Below are 22,274 nucleotides of genomic sequence, written 5' to 3'. Positions count from 1 at the left end.
AAAGCACCTTCATGATCACCATCGTCACCGGCTTGACACCTTGATCTCCATCGTAGCATCATTGTCGTCTCGCCAACTATTGCTTCTACGACTATCGCTACCGCTTAGTGATAAAGTGAAGCAATTACATGGCGATTGCATTTCGTACAATAAAGCGACAACCATATGTCTCCTGCGAGTTGCCGATAACTGTGTTACAAAACATGATCATCTCATACAACAATTTATATAATCACGTCTTGACCATATCACATCACAACATGCCCTGCAAAAACAAGTTAGACGTCCTCTACTTTGTTGTTGCAAGTTTTACGTGGCTGCTACGGGCTTAGCAAGAACCGTTCTTACCTACACATCAAAAACCACAACGCGGTATAGTGATTGGTTTTTGATCTTCAGAAAGAACATTGTTCATTGAATCCGATTCATTTAAAGTTGGAGAAAAAGACACCCACTAGCCACCTGTGTGTGAAGCACGTCGGTAGAACCAGTCTCGCGTAAGCGTACGCATAATGTCGGTCTAAGCCGCATCATCCAACAATACCACTAAATCAAGAATCAACTAGTGACGGCAAGCAATATGTATATACCCACGCCCACAACTCCTTTGTGTTCTGCTCGTGCATATAACATCTACTCATAGACCTGGCTCGGATGCCACTGTTGGGGAATGTAGTATTTCAAAAAAATTGCCTATGCACATGCAAGATCCATCTAGGTGATGCATAGCAATGAGCGGGGAGAGTGTGTCCACGTATCCTCGTAGACTGAAAGTGGAAGCGTTTAGTAACGCAGTTGATGTAGTCGAATGTCTTCGCGATCCAACCGATCAGAGTACCGAACACACGGCACCTCCGCGATCTGCACACATTCAGCTCGGTGACGTCCCTCGTACTCTTGATCTAGGTGAGGATGAGGGAGAGTTTCATCAGCACGATGGCTTGATCACGGTGATGATGAAGTTACCGACGCAGGGCTTCGCCGAAGCACTACAACGATATGACCGAGGTGGAAATCTATGGAGGGGGCACCGCACACGGCTAAGACAACTGTCAACTTGTGTGTCTATGGGGTGCCCCCTCCCCGTATATAAAGGAGGGGAGGAGGGGAGGGCCGGCCCTCTCTATGACGCGCCCAAGGGGGAGTCCTACTCCCAGTAGGAGTAGGTTCCCCCCCCTCCTAGTTGGAGTAGGAGAAGAAGGAAGAGGGAGAGAGAGAGGGAAGGAAGGGGGGCCACCCCCTGTGACGCCCTCAATTCAATCATACACTAATCATACACGCAAATGTGTACGATCAAGATCAAAGACTCACGGGAAGATATCACAACACAACTCTAGACACAAATTAAAATAATACAAGCTTTATATTACAAGCCAGGGGCCTTGAGGGCTCGAATACATCAGCTTGAATACAAACGAGTCAGCGGAAGCAACAATATCTGAGTACAGACATAAGTTAAACAAGTTTGCCTTAAGAAGGCTAGCACAAAAGCATCTACGATCGAAAATGCAAGGCCTCCTGCCTGGGAGCCTCCTAACTACTCCTGGTCATCGGCGGTCTTCGTCACGTGGTAGTAGACGCCCTCGGTGTAGTAGCAATCGTCAAAGGTGTCATCTGGCTCCTAGACTCCGTCATCTAGTTGCGTCATCCGAGAAGAATGGAAAAGGGGAAAAAGAGGGAGCAAAGCAACCGTGAGTACTCATCCAAAGTACTCGCAAGCAAGGATCTACACTACAGATGCAACATTATCAAAGGAAGGCTGTATATGTGGACTGGGCTGCAGAAATGCCAGAATAGTGAGAAGGCCTAGTCCTATCGAAGACTAGCATCTTCTGGAAACCACCATCTTGCAGCAAACAAGAGGGAGTAGAGTAGCATAAAGTAAAGTGGTAGTAGTGTTATCAACCTCGGCCAGAGATCCTTTCTCGACTCCCTGCGAGAAAGCAATCCCAGAGCCATACTATCCAGTTATCATCACAATCAAATCCTCATCACCATCCAGTTTTCATCACAAGTATCCAGTTCTAGTTGTATCGATCGGGATACAACTCCAAGTGTCCGTTACCGTAGGACAGGCTATGCATAGATTAGTTCTTCCCTGCAGGGGTGCACTAACTTACCCACCACGCTCGATTGACTCCGGCCGGACACACTTTCCTGGGTCATGCCCGGCCTCGGCCAAACAATACGCTGCAACCCGACCTAGGCTTAATAGAGAGGCCAGCATGCCGGACTAAACCTATGCCCCCAGGGGTCATGGGCCATCTCCCCGGAAACTCCTGCACGTTGCGAACGCGGCCGGTGAGCAGACCTAGCTACCTCCTTAAAAAGGTAGGTGCTTACCAGTCCAACCCGGCGCGCGCCGCTCAGTCGCTGACGTTTATTAAGCTTCGGCTGATGCATACGACGCAGAACGCCCATACTATGCCCACGTGATGGTTAGTGCTATCAGGCCAGAGGCCCCTCGGATCAAATATCCAAATCGTAGTGGATTAGGAACACGCAGTAACAAGCAGAGACTCACGAAAGAGGTGACCCCGTTGCCCCGTCTCGAGGACTTGCGGCAAGGGCTAAGAATGCCCGACCACACCTCGTAATTATCTCACGGGCACCTTCCAGGTCAACCCGACTCCTCATCACTCGCAATTATGCTCGCGCGGGCACCCCTCAGGGTCGACCCGTCTTTAGTAACATGGTTTAGTGTAAAGTCATAGTAACCATAGTAACTGTGTGTTTAAACATCAAGGGGAAACCCGAGGAATCACCCCCGGTGAATTCCACTCAATGTACTCATCAAGGTGAACGTAAGAGGAATCACCCCTGAGGTTCACACTTGAGGGGTTGCACGACAGAGTCATATCGGAAGTGGTTAAGGTGGAATCACCCTCGATGACCACGACCGAATAGCTATACTACAGGGTTAACATCAGAAGTGCTGTAGAGGTCTCACCCTCGGCACTCGATAGTAACCCAGCAGTGTCGAACAACTAAGGGGAAAGTGATGTGCGGTGCCGGGGCCTGGTCTTCAATCCCGTTGATCGGGTCTTCAATGATGAAGCAGGGGCAACAAGGACAAGGTGGGGGTCACTGATGGATCACTAACCAACCTATACTAAGCAGATTAGGATAAGCAGGTAAGGTACAACAGTAGATACAAAAGCAGGCTATGCATCAGAATAGGAGCAAACAATAACAGTAGTAAAATCTAATGCAAGCATGAGAGAATGGAATGGGCGATATCAGGATGATCAAAGGGGGGGCTTGCCTGGTTGCTCTGGCAAGGAGGGGTCGTTGTCGACGACGTAGTCGATCACCGGGGCATCAGCGGCCTCGGGGTCTACCGGAGAGAAGAGGGGGAAGAAACAGTAAATACATAGTAAACAGAGGTAACACTAAGCATGACATGACGATACGTAGCGCTAAGCGTGCTCTAACACGGTACTACACGTTGCAGACGAAGGGGGGAAACATCCGAGGGTGAATTCCCGACGTTAGGTGGATTCCGGACAAAGGAAAAGAGGGGGAAAGTTCCATGTTAAGCATGCTAGGGGCATGTGACAAATGAACGGACCACGTATTCGGATTCGTTGAATTTTTTTGAGCAACTTCCATATAGAAAACATTTTCATCGGAGTTACGGTTTATTTTCTATGAATTTTTAAAGTTTAAACAATATTCTGGAATTATTTAAGAAATAACAGAAAAGGAAATATGACGTCATCATGGCGTCATTGTTGCATCAGCAGTCAACATACTAGTTGACTGGTCAACAGGGCCCAGGGGGGACCCACTGGCAGTGACTGGGCGATGCCCAGTCAGCCATTGACTAGGTCAACAGGGCTAGCCGGGCCACTAGGGCCATGGGGCAGTGACCTGGCAAGGTGGACCCGGACGTCCACGTCGGCGCCGGCGTTGGGGAGCTCCGGTGAGCGTTCCCGCGGCGGAGGGGCACCGGACCTCGCCGGAATTCTCCGTCCGGCGGCCAAAATGGCCGCGGGCGGGTGCGTTCGAACGGGGAGAAGATGCCGCGTCGAACTGGGGTGGTAGCCGGGCAGGGGCGGCCGGAGACGATGGTGGCAAGCGGCGGAGCGGACGCCGGAGATCGGGCATCGGCCGGATCGGGGCTGGGGGGCGCTTGCGGGCAAACCACGCGGCTAGACGAGGCCTACGCGGTGCGGTGAGTGCGCTGGGCACTGGCCCGTGACCACTTGGTCACCGGAGTCTCGCCGGCGACGAGCTCCGCGGCGCTGCGTTCGGGCGCACATGGGGAAGCAGCTAGGGGGCGCGCCAAGTAGGCAAGGAGAGGGAGAAGGTAGGAGAGCTCACCGGGGAGGCACAAGGTGGCCCGGTGTAAGATTGGTAGCAGCAGCAGTTGCCGGAGACGACGGAGTTCGCCGGTGACAGAGGCGAAAGGGGGAGGCTCGATCCGCACCCCGCAGTGGCTCCCGGCTCGCGCTCACGGACGGGGACGGGGTAGACGACGACGGCAGAGACGATGGGCACGATGGCGAGGCGAACGGCGCTCGATGGCCGCGAGGACGGGCGAGGCACGGCGGCGACCGCGTCGGCCTCCTCTCCAGAACGAAGGAGTGGGAGAGGGAGAGGCGGAGAGGGCGAGGGGGGTTCGAGGCGTGGGTGGAGGTAGGTGGGGAGGAGGTCGAGGCGTCGAGGGGAGGGGCCCTTATCCACCCGCGGCGTTGCCGGCGAGGTGGTCGGGCGGCGACGCGCCCCTGTAGCGGTGCGCACCGGGGGAACAGGAGGGAGGGGAGAGCGATGCGGGGAGCTGGGCCGGCTGGTTGAGGTGGGCCGAGGCCCATGGGGGGCACGGTGGCCAGCTGGCCAGTCGGCCCAGTTGAGGGGGGGCTTTTCCTTTTCTTTGTTTTTTTGTTTTTCTTTTCCAGCAGCTTTTGCATTTTCTTTTTGCCACAATTGACTTTGCAAAATTATGCCACTGGCCAAAACAATCTCAAAGAATTAAAGTGCACTGCCTCAAAAAGGTTGGGATGCTTTTGGAATTGTTGCCAATTTTATAAATTAAAAAGGGCATTTAATTTATTGCTTAGGTCACTGTTTTAAGTAGTTTAGGCCACTTAAACCCTTTGCAAAAATGTTGGTTCACCACCAATATTAGTTGTGGATTATTTGGCACATGATGAACATTTTTGTGTTCATGTCTGAGCATTTTGAATTTCACTCATAACTTTAAATTGAATTAAACTGGAATGTGAAAGAGTATGAGACAAAAATGATCAGGCACGTGTTTAGCAAAACAATTAACTTAACCCCAGGGGTTACTGTAGCATCATTACACCGGGGTGTTACAACTCTCCTCCTCTAAAAGAAATTCTCGTCCCGAGAATTAAGAGGTAGAAGGAAACATGTCGGGGTATTCATCACGGAGGTTATCCTCGCGTTCCCAAGTGGCTTCATCCTTAGAATGATTTGACCATTGCACCTTGAGGAACTTGGTAACCTTCTGGCGTGTTTGATGTTCAGATTCTTCAAGAATGCAGATCGGATGCTCCTTGTATGTGAGATCATCTTGGATTTCAATCAATTCCGGATCCACTTCACGTTCCGGATCCTTGAAGCATCGACGAAGTTGCGACACGTGAAAGACGTCATGAACATGAGAGAACTGAGGTGGCAACTCCAGTTGATAAGCCACCAGTCCACGACGGGCCAGAATGCGGAAAGGACCAATGTAGCGCGGAGCTAGCTTGCCCTTGACTCCGAACCGATGAGTGCCTCTCAAAGGAGTGACACGCAGATAAGCTTGTTCACCAGGTTGATAAGTTGAACCCCAGTGTTTCCGGTCATAGTTGCTCTTCTGGCGGGACTGGGCCGCCTTGAGATTATCCCGGACAATGCGAACCTGCTCTTCAGCTTGTTGAATAATGTCTGGACCAATGAGTGCCCGTTCCCTAGTTTCTGACCAATTCAGAGGGGTTCGGCACTTACGTCCATAGAGCACTTCGAAGGGTGCCATCTTCAAGCTGGCTTGATAGCTGTTGTTATAAGAGAACTCCGCATAAGGGAGAGATTCTTCCCACTTCTTGCCAAAAGAAATAACACAAGCTCGAAGCATGTCTTCAAGAATTTGATTGACTCGCTCGACTTGGCCTTGGGATTGGGGATGATAAGCAGTGCTCCAGGTAATATGAGTTCCCATTGCCTCTTGGAAACTATCCCAGAACTTTGAAGTGAATAAACTGCCACGATCTGAACTGATCTCCTTCGGAATGCCATGGAGTGACACAATTCTGGAGATATACAAGTTTGCTAATTGACTAGCAGTGATTGTCTTCTTGACTGGCAGAAAGTGAGCAACTTTCGAGAATTGGTTGATGACAACAAAGATAGCATCGTTACCTTTCTGCGACTTGGGAAGTCCAGTGATGAAGTCCATTTGAATCTTATCCCACTTCCATTCCGGAATCGGAAGTGGTTGTAGAAGTCCAGCCGGTTTCTGATGTTCTGCTTTGACGCGACGGCAAACGTCACATTCTTCGATATATCGAGCAATGTCTTGCTTTATTTTAGACCACCAGTACTTCTGACGGATGTCTAGATACATCTTGGTACTTCCTGGATGAATAGAGAGAGGGGTGTCATGCGCTTCTTTCATCACCTTCTCTGTCATAAGTTCTAACCGGGGTACTACAATGCGATCTCTGAAGTATAAGGTTCCATCTTCACCAAGTGAGAAATCTCTGGATTTCTCTAAGGCAAGATCCTTTTTCATCAAAACAACGTGAGCATCTTTGGCTTGAGCAGACTTAATTGCTTTCAGCAGAGTTGGTTCCAGTACAAGGTTATTCAGAGAACCCTGTGGAACTAGTTGAAGGTTTAGTTTGCATAGCTCTTCATAAAGGCGGGGTTGAGCTTTGTAGACCATGTGATTATTGCAATAAGACTTACGGCTCAGGGCATCAACCATTACATTAGCCTTACCAGGGGTATAAGATATACCGCAGTTGTAGTCCGCAATAGCTTCCATCCACCGCTGCTGACGGAGGTTCAGATCTGGTTGAGTAAACAGGTACTTCAGACTCTGATGATCAGTGAAGATCTCGCAACGATTACCGAGAAGGTACTGTCGCCATAGCTTCAATGCAAAGATAACCGCTGCAAGCTCAAGGTCATGAATCGGGTAGTTTTCCTCGTGAGGACGCACTTGACGGGAAGCATAAGCAATCACCCTGTGCTTTTGCATTAGAACACAGCCTAATCCTTGACGTGAAGCGTCACAATAGATGACGAAGTCCTTGCGAGAATCAGGAGGAGCAAGCACTGGGGCAGAAGTCAGCTTGTCCTTGAGTGCCTGGAAACTTTCCTGACATTTGTCTGTCCAGTCGAACTTAACGCCTTTGTGAAGCAGATTAGTCAGTGGCTTGGCGATCTTGGAGAAGTTCTCGACAAAGCGGCGACAATAGCTGGCCAGTCCGAGAAAGCTTCTGACTTGCTTGACAGTCTTCGGAGGGGTCCAGTCAAGAATAGCCTGAACGCGCTCTGGGTTGACGGCAATACCATCCTTGGAGATGACATGACCAAGGTAGGTGACTTCGGGCAATCAGAATTCACACTTGGAATACTTGGCATAAAGTTGATGCTCTCGAAGCTTCTCCAGAACAAGACGAAGATGTTCAGCATGTTCTTCTTTATTCTTCGAATATACCAGGATACCATCCAAATAGACTACGACGAACTTGTCGAGGTAATCCATGAATATATAGTTCATCAGACGAGAGAATGTAGCTGGAGCATTGGTTAAACTGAATGACATGACGGTGTACTCGTAAGAACCATAACGAGTCACAAATGCGGTCTTTGGAATATCCTCTTCACGAACACGGATCTGGTGGTAACCCAACCTCAAGTCGAGTTTAGAGAATATCGATGAACTAGCCAGTTGATCATACAGATCATTGATCCGAGGAAGGGGATATTTGTTTTGAATTGTAGCTTGGTTTATAGGACGATAGTCTTGGACCAAACGGTTCGTACCGTCCTTCTTCTTGACGAAGAGAGAAGGTGCTCCCCAAGCAGAGGAACTTGGACGAATGAAACCCTTGTGAAGAGATTTGTCGATTTCCTCCTTAAGCTCAAGGAGTTCATGAGGTGGCATCTTGTAGGGTCGTTTTGCAATAGGAACGGTGCCTGGTATCAAGTCGATGACGAACTCGACAGCCCGGGCAGGGGGTATTTCTGGAAGTTCTTCTAGAAATACGTCTTGGAAGTCGCGGACGACTGGAATCTTTTCAATTCCCTCAAGAGGTGTCGCGTTCAACGCATTCAGCACATAAAGTCGTGCTTCAGCGTTTCGAACCAGACAAGCATTGTAGCTTACTATCTCATCTGAAGGGTGTAGAAGATGGACGGTTTTAGTGGCATAAACGATAGAAGCCGTATGTGCTTTCAACCAATCCATTCCCAGAATTAGGTCAATATTGGAAGACTTCAGAATAATGGGGGATGCAAAGAATTCCAACCCTTCGATTTCAACTGAAACGTTGTGGCTAACCATGGAGGTTTGGCATTGGCTCGCAGGGGTTTTTACCACTAGTGGAGTGTGCATCTCTTCGTATTTAATGCCATGCATGAATGCAAAATCTTCTGATATGAAAGAATGCGATGCTCCTGTATCGAATAAAACAGCAGCTGGTACTGAATTAACGAGAAGAGTACCCATCATAGTGGCAGGCTGGTCTTGAGCTTCATTCAGATCAACATGATTAGCATGACCACAACCATAAGGTCTGGCATTGTTGTTATAGGGCTGATTGTTACGGCCAATTGAAGGTAGAGCCAGCTGGCTCTTTTTCTGAGTGCACTCTTTAGCAAGGTGGCCGGGGCGGCCACATCTGAAGCACAGACCATCATTGGGATCGGGAGCAGGAGCTTGGGATGGTACATCTCGAAGAGGCTGCCTCTCTGGTGTTGGAGGCAGACGAGGTGCAGCATAGGACTGTCTTGGTGTAGGTGCAGTTGGACGATACATGCTGTGGGGAATCCATATCCGATGCTTCTGCGCTGACGGGACCGAAGATGGGCCAGCGTCACGGCTACGCCTGAGGGATCCCTGGTGTTCCTGAAGACCAGTCTCAACCTGAATAGCCTTGTTCACCAAGGTGGCGAAGTCGGCAAAGTCATGAATGAGCAGTGCTAGCTTGATATCAGGGTGAAGTCCATCACGAAACTTCTCTTGCCTACGAGCATCAGTTGCAATGTCTTCTTCAGCGTATCGGGACAATTCCAATAATTCCAGCTGATAAGCATCTACAGACTTGTTGCCTTGGGTGAGGTTACGGAACTCGCGCTTCTGCCTGTCCATGATTCCCTGAGGAATGAAGCGGGCACGGAAAGCGGCTTGGAAATCCGGCCAAGTGATGACCGTTCCAGCAGGTAGGGTACGCCTGTGGCTGTCCCACCATTGAGCAGCGGGACCCTTGAGGAAGAAGCATGCGAAGGTGACATAGCTGGCAGGGGCAACACTAGCAGACTCCATTTCATACGTGATGTCTCGGAGCCAGTCATCAGCATCAAGGGGCTGAGTTGAGCTGCGGTAGATTGTCGGATTGAGGCCCATGAAGTCCTGCAGAGTAACTAGGGCTGGCTGCTGGTTCATATTCGGACGAGGAAACTGAGCCATCATTCCTTCCATGAACTGGCGGTTCAGCTCAAACTGTTGCATCATTCCAGCAAAGAATTCGGGTGGTGGTGGATCGTTGCCACCACGGCCACGACCAGCAGGTCTAACCATCCTGCTAACATGTAACAGGGGTAGTTCTGTATCGGGCATTTGCAAAGACAAAGGATCATTCATGATGAAAACATGCATAAAGAAGGAGGGACGATGGATTCCACTCCGTAGTCAACATGATAGGTGTGTGTACTATTCAAGAGGCTATTCTAAGAAATAACTATGGCTTTATCCAACTTCGGGGTGAATGTGGTCATGGGATCCTAATGTTAGTAAATTCGTTTAACCCGAGTAGAAGAGAGTTCAGAGTCCCAGAGTATAGACGAGGAATAAAAGATCCTAATACCACCCAATAGCGACGTGGGCCCGTAAGCCACACAGCCAATGTTAGTAAAAGTTTTTCAGTGACTAGACTCAACTTCGGCCAAGGAGTTGGAAAGGGGGCTACCTACAGGCAGTCGACTCTGATACCAACTTGTGACGCCCTCGATTCAATCGTACACTAATCATACACGCAAATGTGTACGATCAAGATCAAGGACTCACGGGAAGATATCACAACACAACTCTAGACACAAATTAAAATAATACAAGCTTTATATTACAAGCCAGGGGCCTCGAGGGCTCGAATACATCAGCTTGAATACAAACGAGTTAGCGGAAGCAACAATATCTGAGTACAGACATAAGTTAAACAAGTTTGCCTTAAGAAGGCTAGCACAAAAGCATCTACGATCGAAAAGGCAAGGCCTCCTGCCTGGGAGCCTCCTAACTACTCCTGGTCATCGGCGGTCTTCGTCATGTGGTAGTAGACGCCCTCGGTATAGTAGCAATCATCAAAGGTGTCATCTGGCTCCTGGACTCCGTCATCTGGTTGCGTCATCCGAGAAGAATGGAAAAGGGGAAAAAGAGGGAGCAAAGCAACCGTGAGTACTCACCCAAAGTACTCGCAAGCAAGGATCTACACTACAGATGCAACATTATCAAAGGAAGGCTGTATATGTGGACTGGGCTGCAGAAATGCCAGAATAGAGAGAAGGCCTAGTCCTATCGAAGACTAGCATCTTCTGGAAACCACCATCTTGCAGCAAACAAGAGGGAGTAGAGTAGCATAAAGTAAAGTGGTAGTAGTGTTATCAACCTCGGCCAGAGATCCTTTCTCGACTCCCTGCGAGAAAGCAATCCCAGAGCCATACTATCCAGTTATCATCACAATCAAATCCTCATCACCATCCAGTTCTCATCACAAGTATCCAGTTCTAGTTGTATCGATCGGGATACAACTCCAAGTGTCCGTTACCGTAGGACAGGCTATGCATAGATTAGTTTCTTCCCTGCAGGGGTGCACCAACTTACCCACCACGCTCGATTGACTCCGGCCGGACACACTTTCCTGGGTCATGCCCGGCCTCGGCCAAACAATACGCCGCAACCCGACCTAGGCTTAATAGAGAGGCCAGCACGCCGGACTAAACCTATGCCCCCAGGGGTCATGGGCCATCTCCCCGGAAACTCCTGCACATTGCGAACGCGGCCGGTGAGCAGACCTAGCTACCTCCTTAAAAAGGTAGGTGCTTACCAGTCCAACCCGGCGCGCGCCGCTCAGTCGCTGACGTCTATTAAGCTTCGGCTGATGCATACGACGCAGAACGCCCATACTATGCCCACGTGATGGTTAGTGTATCAGGCCAGAGGCCCCTCGGATCAAATATCCAAATCGTAGTGGATTAGGAACGCGCGGTAACAAGCAGAGACTCACGAAAGAGGAGACCCCGTTGCCCCGTCTCGAGGACTTGCGGCAAGGGCTAAGAATGCCCGGCCACGCCTCATAATTATCTCACGGGCACCTTCCAGGTCAACCCGACTCCTCATCACTCGCAATTATGCTCGCGCGGGCACCCCTCAGGGTCGACCCATCTTTAGTAACATGGTTTAGTGTAAAGTCATATAACCATAGTAACTGTGTGTTTAAACATCAAGGGGAAAACCCGAGGAATCACCCCCGGTGAATTCCACTCAATGTATTCATCAAGGTGAACATAAGAGGAATCACCCCCGAGGTTCACACTTGAGGGGTTGCACGACAGAGTCATATCGGAAGTGGTTAAGGTGGAATCACCCTCGATGACCACGACCGAATAGCTATACTACAGGGTTAACATCAGAAGTGCTGTAGAGGTCTCACCCTCAGCACTCGATAGTAACCCAGCAGTGTCGAACAACTAAGGGGAAAGTGATGTGCGGTGCCGGGGCCTGGTCTTCAATCCCGTTGATCGGGTCTTCAATGATGAAGCAGGGGCAACAAGGACAAGGTGGGGGTCACTGATGGATCACTAACCAACCTATACTAAGCAGATTAGGATAAGCAGGTAAGGTACAACAGTAGATACAAAAGCAGGCTATGCATCAGAATAGGAGCAAACAATAACAGTAGTAAAATCTAATGCAAGCATGAGAGAATGGAATGGGCGATATCGGGATGATCAAAGGGGGGGCTTGCCTGGTTGCTCTCGCAAGGAGGGGTCGTTGTCGACGACATAGTCGATCACCGGGACATCAGCGGCCTCGGGGTCTACCGGAGAGAAGAGGGGGAAGAAACAGTAAATACATAGTAAACAGAGGTAACACTAAGCATGACATGACGATACGTAGCGCTAAGCGTGCTCTAACGCGGTACTACACGTTGCAGACGAAGGGGGGAAACATCCGAGGGTGAATTCCCGATGTTAGGTGGATTCCGGACAAAGGAAAAGAGGGGGAAAGTTCCATGTTCAGCATGCTAGGGGCATGTGACAGATGAACGGACCACGTATTCGGATTCGTTGAATTTTTCTGAGCAACTTCCATATAGAAAACATTTTCATCGGAGTTACGGTTTATTTTCTATGAATTTTTAAAGTTTAAACAATATTCTGGAATTATTTAAGAAATAACAGAAAAGGAAATATGACGTCATCATGGCGTCATTGTTGCATCAGCGGTCAACAGACTAGTTGACTGGTCAACAGGGCCCAGGGGGGACCCACTGGCAGTGACTGGGCGATGCCCAGTCAGCCATTGACTAGGTCAACAGGGCTAGCCGGGCCACTAGGGCCACGGGGCAGTGACCTGGCAAGGTGGACCCGGACGTCCACGTCGGCGCCGGCGTTGGGGAGCTCCGGTGAGCGTTCCCGCGGCGGAGGGGCACCGGACCTCGCCGGAATTCGCCGTCCGGCGGCCAAAATGGCCGCGGGCGGGTGCGTTCGAACGGGGAGAAGATGCCGCGTCGAACTGGGGTGGTAGCCGGGCCGGGGGCGGCCGGAGACGACGGTGGCAAGCGGCGGAGCGGACGCCGGAGATCGGGCATCGGCCGGATCGGGGCTGGGGGGCGCTTGCGGGCAAACCACGCGGCTAGACGAGGCCTACGCGGTGCGGTGAGTGCGCTGGGCACTGGCCCGTGACCACTTGGTCACCGGAGTCTCGCCGGCGACGAGCTCCGCGGCGCTGCGTTCGGGCGCACATGGGGAAGCAGCGAGGGGGCGCGCCAAGTAGGCAAGGAGAGGGAGAAGGCAGGAGAGCTCACCGGGGAGGCACAAGGTGGCCCGGTGTAAGATTAGTAGCAGCAGCAGTTGCCGGAGACGACGGAGTTCGCCGGCGACAGAGGCGAAAGGGGGCGGCTCGATCCGCACCCCGCAGTGGCTCCCGGCTCGCGCTCACGGACGGGGACGGGGTAGACGACGACGGCAGAGACGATGGGCATGATGGCGAGGCGAACGGCGCTCGATGGCCGCGAGGACGGGCGAGGCACGGCGGCGACCGCGTCGGCCTCCTCTCCAGAACGAAGGATAGGGAGAGGGAGAGGCGGAGAGGGCGAGGGGGGTTCGAGGCGTGGGTGGAGGTAGGTGGGGAGGAGGTCGAGGCATCGAGGGGAGGGGCCCTTATCCACCCGCGGCGTTGCCGGCGAGGTGGTCGGCGGCGACGCGCCCCTGTAGCGGTGCGCATTGGGGGAACAGGAGGGAGGGGAGAGCGATGCGGGGAGCTGGGCCGGCTGGTTGAGGTGGGCCGAGGCCCATGGGGGGGCACGGTGGCCAGCTGGCCAGTCGGCCCAGTTGAGGGGGGGCTTTTCCTTTTCTTTGTTTTTTTGTTTTTCTTTTCCAGCAGCTTTTGCATTTTCTTTTTGCCACAATTGACTTTGCAAAATTATGCCACTAGCCAAAACAATCTCAAAGAATTAAAGTGCACTGCCTCAAAAAGGTTGGGAGGCTTTTGGAATTATTGCCAATTTTATAAATTAAAAAGGGCATTTAATTTATTGCTTAGGTCACTGTTTTAAGTAGTTTAGGCCACTTAAACCCTTTGCAAAAATGTTGGTTCACCACCAATATTAGTTGTGGATTATTTGGCACATGATGAACATTTTTGTGTTCATGTCTGAGCATTTTGAATTTCACTCATAACTTTAAATTGAATTAAACTGGAATGTGAAAGAGTATGAGACAAAAATGATCAGGCACGTGTTTAGCAAAACAATTAACTTAACCCCAGGGGTTACTGTAGCATCATTACACCGGGGTGTTACACCCCCCCACCCAATTCGAATTGGGATTGGGGCGCGCCCTCCACCTGGTCGCCTCCTCCTCTCTCCCACTAAGGCACAATAAGGCCCATTGACTCCCGAGGGGTTCTGGTAACCCCCCGAGTACTGTAGTAAATGCCCGAACTCATTCAGAACCATTCCGATGTCCAAACATAGTCTTTCATATGTCTCGATCATTTTGAGACTCCTCTTCATGTCCGTGATCACATCCAGGACTCCGAACTACCATCGGTACATCAAAACACATAAACTCGTAATACCGATCGTCATCGAACGTTAAGCGTGCGTACCCTACGGGTTCGAGAACTATGTAGACATGACCGAGACTCACCTTCGATCAATAACCAATAGCGGAACCTGGATGCTCATATTGGTTCCTACATATTTTAGGAAGATCTTTTTTGGTCAAATTGCATAACAACATACATTCTTCCCTTTGTCAACGGTATGTTACTTGCCCGAGATTCGATCGTCGGTATCTCAATACCTAGTTAAATCTCGTTACCGGAAAGTCTCATTATTGTTTCGTAATGCATCATCCCGCAACTAACTCATTAGTCACATTGCTTGCAAGGCTTATAGTGATGTGCATTACTGAGAGGGCCCAGAGATACCTCTCCGACAATCGGAGTGACAAATCCTTATCTCGATCTATGCCAACTCAACAAACACCATCGGAGACACCTGTAGAGCATCTTTATAATCACCTAGTTATGTTGTGACGTTTCATAGCACACTAAGTGTTCCTCCGGTATTCGGGAGTTGCATAATCTCATAGTCATAGGAACATGTATAAGTTATGAAGAAAGCAATAGCAATAAACTAAACGATCATAGTGCTAAGATAACAGATGGGTCAAGTCAATCACATCATTCTGTAATGATGTGATCCCATTCATCAAATGACAACTCTTGTCCATGGCTAGGAAACTTAACCATCTTTGATTAACGAGCTAGTCAAGTAGAGGCATACTAGTGACACTCTATTTGTCTATGTATTCACACATGTACTAAGTTTCCGGTTAATATAATTCTAGCATGAATAATAAAAATTTATCATGATATAAGGAATTATAAATAACAACTTTATTATTGCCTCTAGGGCATATTTCCTTCATTTCCTTCTTTCATATCAATAATTGCACCAATCGTTCTAAGGAAAGGTCTACCAAGAATAATATGACATGTAGGATTGCAATCTATATCAAGAACAATGAAATCTATGGGCACATAATTCCTATTTGCAACAATAAGAACATCATTAATTCTTCCCATAGGTTTCTTAATAGTGGAATCTGCAAGATGAAAATTTAAGGCACAAACATCAAATTCATAGAAACCTAACACATCACATAAAGTTTTTGGAATCGTGGAAGCACTAGCACCCAAATCACACAAAGCATGCTATTCATAATATTTAATATTAATCTTAATAGTAGGTTCCCACTCATCATAAAGTTTTCTAGGGATAGAAATTTACAATTCAAGCTTTTCTTCAAAATATTGCATGATAGCATCAATGATATGTTTATTAAAAGCTTTGTTTTGATTATGTGCACGAGGAGAATTCAACATGGATTGCAACAAGGAAATACAATCTATTAAAGAACAATTATCATAATTAAATTCCTTGAAATCCAAAAGAGTGGGTTCATTGCTATCTAAAGTTTTGACCTCTCCAATCCCACTTTTATCAATTTTTGCATCAAGATCTAAAAACTCCGAATCATTGGGACGCCTTCTAACTAAACCTGACTCATCTCCATTCCCATCTTTATCAATATTTACATTGTAAAACAAAGATTCAATAGGAGTCACATCAATCACTTTAAGATCTTCATCATTATGTTCAGAGAAACTAGAAGAACGCGCTTTTATAAACCAATCTTTTTTAGCACGCATCTTAGATGTTCTTTTTTGCATTCATCAATGTAAATTCTCATGGCTTCGAGAGACTCATTGATATCAAGCTTAGGTGGAATAGATCTAAGTTTCAAAGAATCAACATCAAGAGAAATTCTATCCATGTTCCTAGCCAAATCATCAATCTTAAGTAATTTTTCTTCAATCAAAGCATTGAAATTCTTTTGTGAACTTATAAATTATTTAAAACTATTCTCAAAATCAAAGGGCATATTATGATAATTCCATAAGAATTGTTGTAGGAATTACCATAATTATTAGAGGAATTACTAGGAAACGGCCTAGGAATTAAATTACCAAAATTGTTCCTACCAAAAAAATTCACATCCATAGATTCATTATTTTTCTCAATCAAAGTTGACAAAGGCATATCATTAGGATTAGTAGGAGCACTCTTGCTAGCAAATAATTTCATAAGCTCATCCATCTTTCCACTCAAAACATTAATCTCTTCAATCGCATGCACTTTTTTACTAGTGGAAGATCTTTCGGTATGCCATTGTGAATAATTAACCATAATATTATCTAGGAGTTTAGTAGCTTATCCTAAAGTAATTTCCATAAAATTACCTCCCGCGGCCGAATCTAAAAGATTTCTAGAAGAAAAATTCAATCCGGCATAAATTTTTTGTATAATCATCCACAAATTCAAACCATGAGTAGGGCAATTTCGTATCATCAATTTCATCCTCTCCCAAGATTGTGCAACATGTTCATGATAAAGTTACTTAAAATTCATAATTTCCTTCCAAAGGGAGATGATTTTAGCGGGAGGGAATTACTTTGAAATAAAAGCATCTTTGCACTTATTCCATGAATCAATACTATTTTTTGGCAAAGATGAAAACCAAGTTTTAGCACGATCTCGAAGTGAGAACGGAAATATCTTCAATTTAACAATATCATTATCCACATATTTTTTCTTTTGCATATCACACACAAATCAACAAAAATATTAAGATGGGATGCGGCATCTTCATTGGGAAGGCCGGAAAATTAATCTTTCATAACAAGATTCAGCAAAGCGGTATTAATTTCACAAGATTCCGCATTAGTAGCGGGAGCAATCGAAGTACTAATAAAATCATTGTTGTTGGTATTGAGAAAGTCACACAATTTGGTATTATCTTGAGCCATCGCGACAAAGTAAGCAATCCAACACACGAGCACACAAAAATCAAGCGGAGAAGGACGGAAGAGGGGCGAAGAAAAGGCAAAACTTTTCAAAATTTGTTTTAGAAGTGGGGGAGAGGAAAACGAGAAGCGAATGGCAAATAATGTAATGCGAGGGATGAGAGTTTATGATAGGTACTTGGTATGTCTCGGCTTGGCGTAGATCTCCCCGGCAACGGCGCCAAAAATTCTTCCTGGTACTTCTTGAGCTTGCGTTGGGTTTTCCCTTTAAGAGGAAAGGGTGATGCAGCAAAGTAGAGTAAGTATTTCCCTCAGCTTTTGAGAACCAAGGTACCAATCCAGTAGGATACAACGCACAAGCCACTGAATACCTGCACAAACAAACACCAACTTGCACCCAACATGACAAAGGGGTTGTCAATCCCTTCACGGTTATTTACAAAGTGAGGTATGATATAGATGGATAATCGGTAAAGTAATATTTTTGTATTTTTGATTTATGGATCGGAAAGTAAAAGATTGCAAAGAAAGTAAATAGGAAACAAGAATTGTAGATCAGAAACTTATATGATGGAAAATAGACCCGGGGGCCATATGTTTCACTAGAGGCTTCTCTCAAGATAGAAAATATTACGGTGGGTGAACAAATTACTGTCGAGCAATTGATAGAAAAGCGTAAAGTTATGATGATATCTAAGGGAATGATCATGAATATAGGCATCACATCCGTATCAAGTAGAACGAAATGATTCTGCATCTACTACTATTACTCCACACATCGACCGACTCCTGCCTGCATCTAGAGTATTAAGTTCATAAGAAGAGAGTAACGCATTAAGTAAGATGACATGATGTTGCGGGATAAACTCAAGCAATATGATGAGAACCCCATCTTGTTATCCTCGATGGCAACAATACAACATGTGTCGGTTCCCCTTCTGTCACTAGGATCGAGCACCACAAGATTGAACCCAAAGCTAAGTACTTCTCCCGGCGAGAAAAACCAGTCTAGTTGGCCAAACCAAACCGATAGTTCAAAGAAACTTGCAAAGATATCAAATCATGCATATAAGAATTCAGAGGAGATTCAAATAATATTCATAGATAAGCTGATCATAAATCCACAATTCATCAGATTCAGCAAACACACCACAAAAAGTATTACATCGAATAGATCTCCAAGAACACCGAGTAGAACATGGTATTCAGAATCAAAGAGAGAGAGAGAAGAAGCCATATAGCTACTAGCTAGGGACCCGTAGGTCTGTGGTAAACTACTCACGCTTCATCGGTGAGGCAATGATGTTGATGTAGAGGCCCTTCGTGATCGAATCCCCCTCCGGCAGGACGCCGAAAAAGGCCCCTCGATAGGATCTCATGGGTACAGAAGGTTGCAGCGGTGGAAAAGTGGTTTCGTGGCTCCCCTGGATGGATTTGGTGTATTTGAGAATATATAGGCGGAAGAAATAGGTCGGTGGAGTCACGAGGGGCCCACAAGGGTGGGGGTGCACCCTACCCCCTGGGCCCACCCTCCAACCTTATGGCTGCCTCGTGGCTTTCCTGACATGCACTCCAAGCCCTCTTGATGTCTTCTCGTCCAAGAAAAATCATCGCGAAAGTTTCATTTTGTTTGTACTATGTTTGGTATTCCTTTTCTCCGAAACTCTAAAACAAGGAAAAACAGGAACTGGCACTGGGCTCTAGGTTAATAGGTTAGTCCAAAAAATAGCATATTAATGCATATAAAACATCCAAAATAGATAATATAATAGCATGAAACAATCAAAAATTATAGATACGTTGGAGACGTATCAGGTCGACACACGACGGAAGTCACGCGTACACAAATCTATTGCACAAGTCTCATAGTAATCATGAGCGACCAAAGAAAGGTACCGTTGGAGGCACTATTTTCTTTGAAGATGCTTCTTATGTTACATAAGTAATATAGCATAAGTTCCCTGGGCACGCTTTGTCTGTTACAGCCTCATGTCCTGATTGCCTGGTTATCTGAAACACCGCCGATATTCTCGGTAGGAGGAATAGATAACACTTTTTGGCCCTTAGCCGAAGAGGGAGAAGTCAACGGTCGGTTAAGACGCGTTCAAAGTTCAGGCGAACGCATATATTATATAGGTACTTCGGTACATACAATCATTATAAATAAGATTCTTTTACCCAAGTCACTTGGGGGCTCTTAAATTAATATGAGCCGTTTTATAATAGATATTTTCTTCTTAATCGCTGCTAAGTCTTTTTCTACCACTCCTTTCTCGACTGATCATGTTGGGGAACGTAGTAATAATTCAAAAAGAATCCTACGTGTCACCAAGATCAATCTAGGAGATGCTAGCAATGAGAGAGAAGGAGTGCATGTTCATACCCTTGAAGATCGCTAAGCGGATGAGTTACAAGAAAGCAATCGATGGAGTCATACTCACGGTGATTCAAATCGCGGAAGATCCGATCCAAGCGCCGAACGAACAACGCCACCATGTTCAACACACATACAGCCCGAGGACGTCTCCTCCTTCTTCATCCATCAAGGGGAGAGGAAAAGTTGAGGGAGAACTCTGCAACACGACAGCGTGGTGGTGGTGGAGCTCGTGGTTCTCCGGCAGAGCTTCGCTAAGCACTACAGAGGAGGAGGAGGTGTTGGAGGAGGGAGGGGCTGCACCAGGGAAGGGGTGCGGCTGCCCTCCCCCCCCCCACTATTTATAGGGGGAGGGAAGAGGGGGCCGGTGAGGGAGTCCTGGATTAGGGGGTCCTCGGACAGCCAGACTATATCCCTTGGCCGGACTGTTGGACTATGAAGATACAAGATAGAAGACCTCATCCCGTGTCCGGATGGGACTCTCCTTTGCGTGGAAAGCAAGCTTGGTGATTCGGATATGTAGATCTCCTCCCTTGTAACTGACTCTGTGTAACCCTAGCCCCCTCCAGTGTCTATATAAACCGGAGGGTTTTAGTCCGTAGGACAACAACAATCATACCATAGGCTAGCTTCTAGGGTTTAGCCTCTCCGATCTCGTGGTAGATCAACTCTTGTAATACTCATATCATCAAGATCAATCAAGAAGGAAGTAGGGTATTACCTCCATCGAGAGGGCACGAACCTGGGTAAACATTGTGTCCCCGCCTCCTGTTACCATCCGCCTTAGACGCACAATTCGGGACCCCCTACCCGAGATCCGCCGGTTTTGACACCTACATTGGTGCTTTCATCGAGAGTTCCACTGTGTTGTCATCATAAGGCTTGATGGCTCCTTCAATCATCGGCAACGATGCGATCCAGGGTGAGGTTTTCCTCCCCGGACAGATCTTTGTATTCGGCGGCTTCGTACTGCGGGCCAACTCGCTCGGCCATCTGGAGCAGATCAAGAGCTACGCCCCTGGCCATCAGGTCAGGTTTGGAAGCTTAAACTATACCACCGACATCCGCGGAGACTTGATCTTCGACGGATTCGAACCCATGTCAGGTATGCCGCACAGTCACTATGAGCATGATTTAGCTCTGCCATCGGACAGTGTTCGGGAGATCACACCTGTAACTACTCCGGCCCTCAACCCGAAACAGATCGCGCCGTCCGAGGACGGGTGGATGGACCCCGCCATGGAGGCCGCACACTCAGCGGCGATAGAGCCGAATACTGACTTCACCTCCTACGAGACCTGTGTTGCCGAACACTCGGATTCGTCCCCGGCCACAGGCTCTGAACCGCTCGCGTCCGTGCCCATCCAATCTGATTGGGCACCAATCATGGAGTTCACCTCCGCGGATATCTTTCAGCACTCGCCCCTAGGTGATGTGCTAAACTCATTACGGTCTGTCTCCTTGTCAGGAGACCCTTGGCCGAACTATGTCCGGCTCGAGTGGGAAGCGGATGACGAAGAAATTCGTTCCCCACCCACCACCCACTTAATAGCCACCGTCGACGACTTAACCAATATGCTTGACTTTGGCTCTGAAGACATCGACGGTATGGACGATGATGCGAGAAACAAACAGGAACCACCGCCCGCAGGGCGCGGGACTGCCACTTCATCACATGATATATACATGGTGGATACACCCCAAGAAAATGATGACGAGGAATGGGAGGAAGCAGCGAAGGACAATTCCCTCGAGAAGCAACCAAAGCAACGGCGTAAGCGCTGCTCCAAATCCCGCCCCGGCAAAAACAGCGATAACAGTGCAAGAAAGAGTAACACCCCGGTCGACCCCAAAGGAGACAACGACCACATGAACCCAGCGGTGGAGCAGGGTGAACCAGCGGATGGCGAACATAGTACAGAGCCACTGTCAGGTCACGACGACCTCGAGGGTAAAACTCATCAACCTGTCTCCTGAGACATGAATAGTCCGAACGACGATGCACCCATCATCCCTGAAAGACACTCGGAACAAGAGAACCTTCATAAAAGGCTCATTGAAACCGCACGGAGTCTGAAGAAGCAAAAGCAAAGGCTTAAGACCGCGCAGAATACGCTTAACAGGAGATGGAATATAGTGCTTGACACGGAAGAAAAATATGGCGGTAATCGCCACACAAAAAGGTATCCAAAGCGCAAGCTGTTGCCGGAATTCGACGATGAGGCCTTAGAGCCCACTCAGCCGGAAAATAAACCGGCTGATCAAACGGACCGACCACCCCATGGTCGCGACAGGGCGGCTAACGATGACGTACACAAGTCAGCACACGACCTACGTGAGGACCTACACAAAAAATCTGGTTTGACCAGGTCCATTTATGGACCTAGGAAGCGTGTTCCGGCACAGAATCATCACCGCCCAAATGACTATACTGACAGAATAATGGTTCGGAATCAAAACCGAACACTACAACCGTCAGACACATCCAAATACAGGGGTGTCGTGCACCCCCTATGCTTCACTGACGAGGTACTAGATCATGAATTCCCAGAAGGATTCAAACCC

Source organism: Triticum aestivum, chromosome 3A (assembly GCF_018294505.1).
Source record: "Triticum aestivum cultivar Chinese Spring chromosome 3A, IWGSC CS RefSeq v2.1, whole genome shotgun sequence".
NCBI classification, from domain to species: domain Eukaryota; kingdom Viridiplantae; phylum Streptophyta; class Magnoliopsida; order Poales; family Poaceae; genus Triticum; species Triticum aestivum.
The sequence above is the reverse complement of the archived record's forward strand: the minus strand, read 5'-3'. Positions refer to the sequence as shown.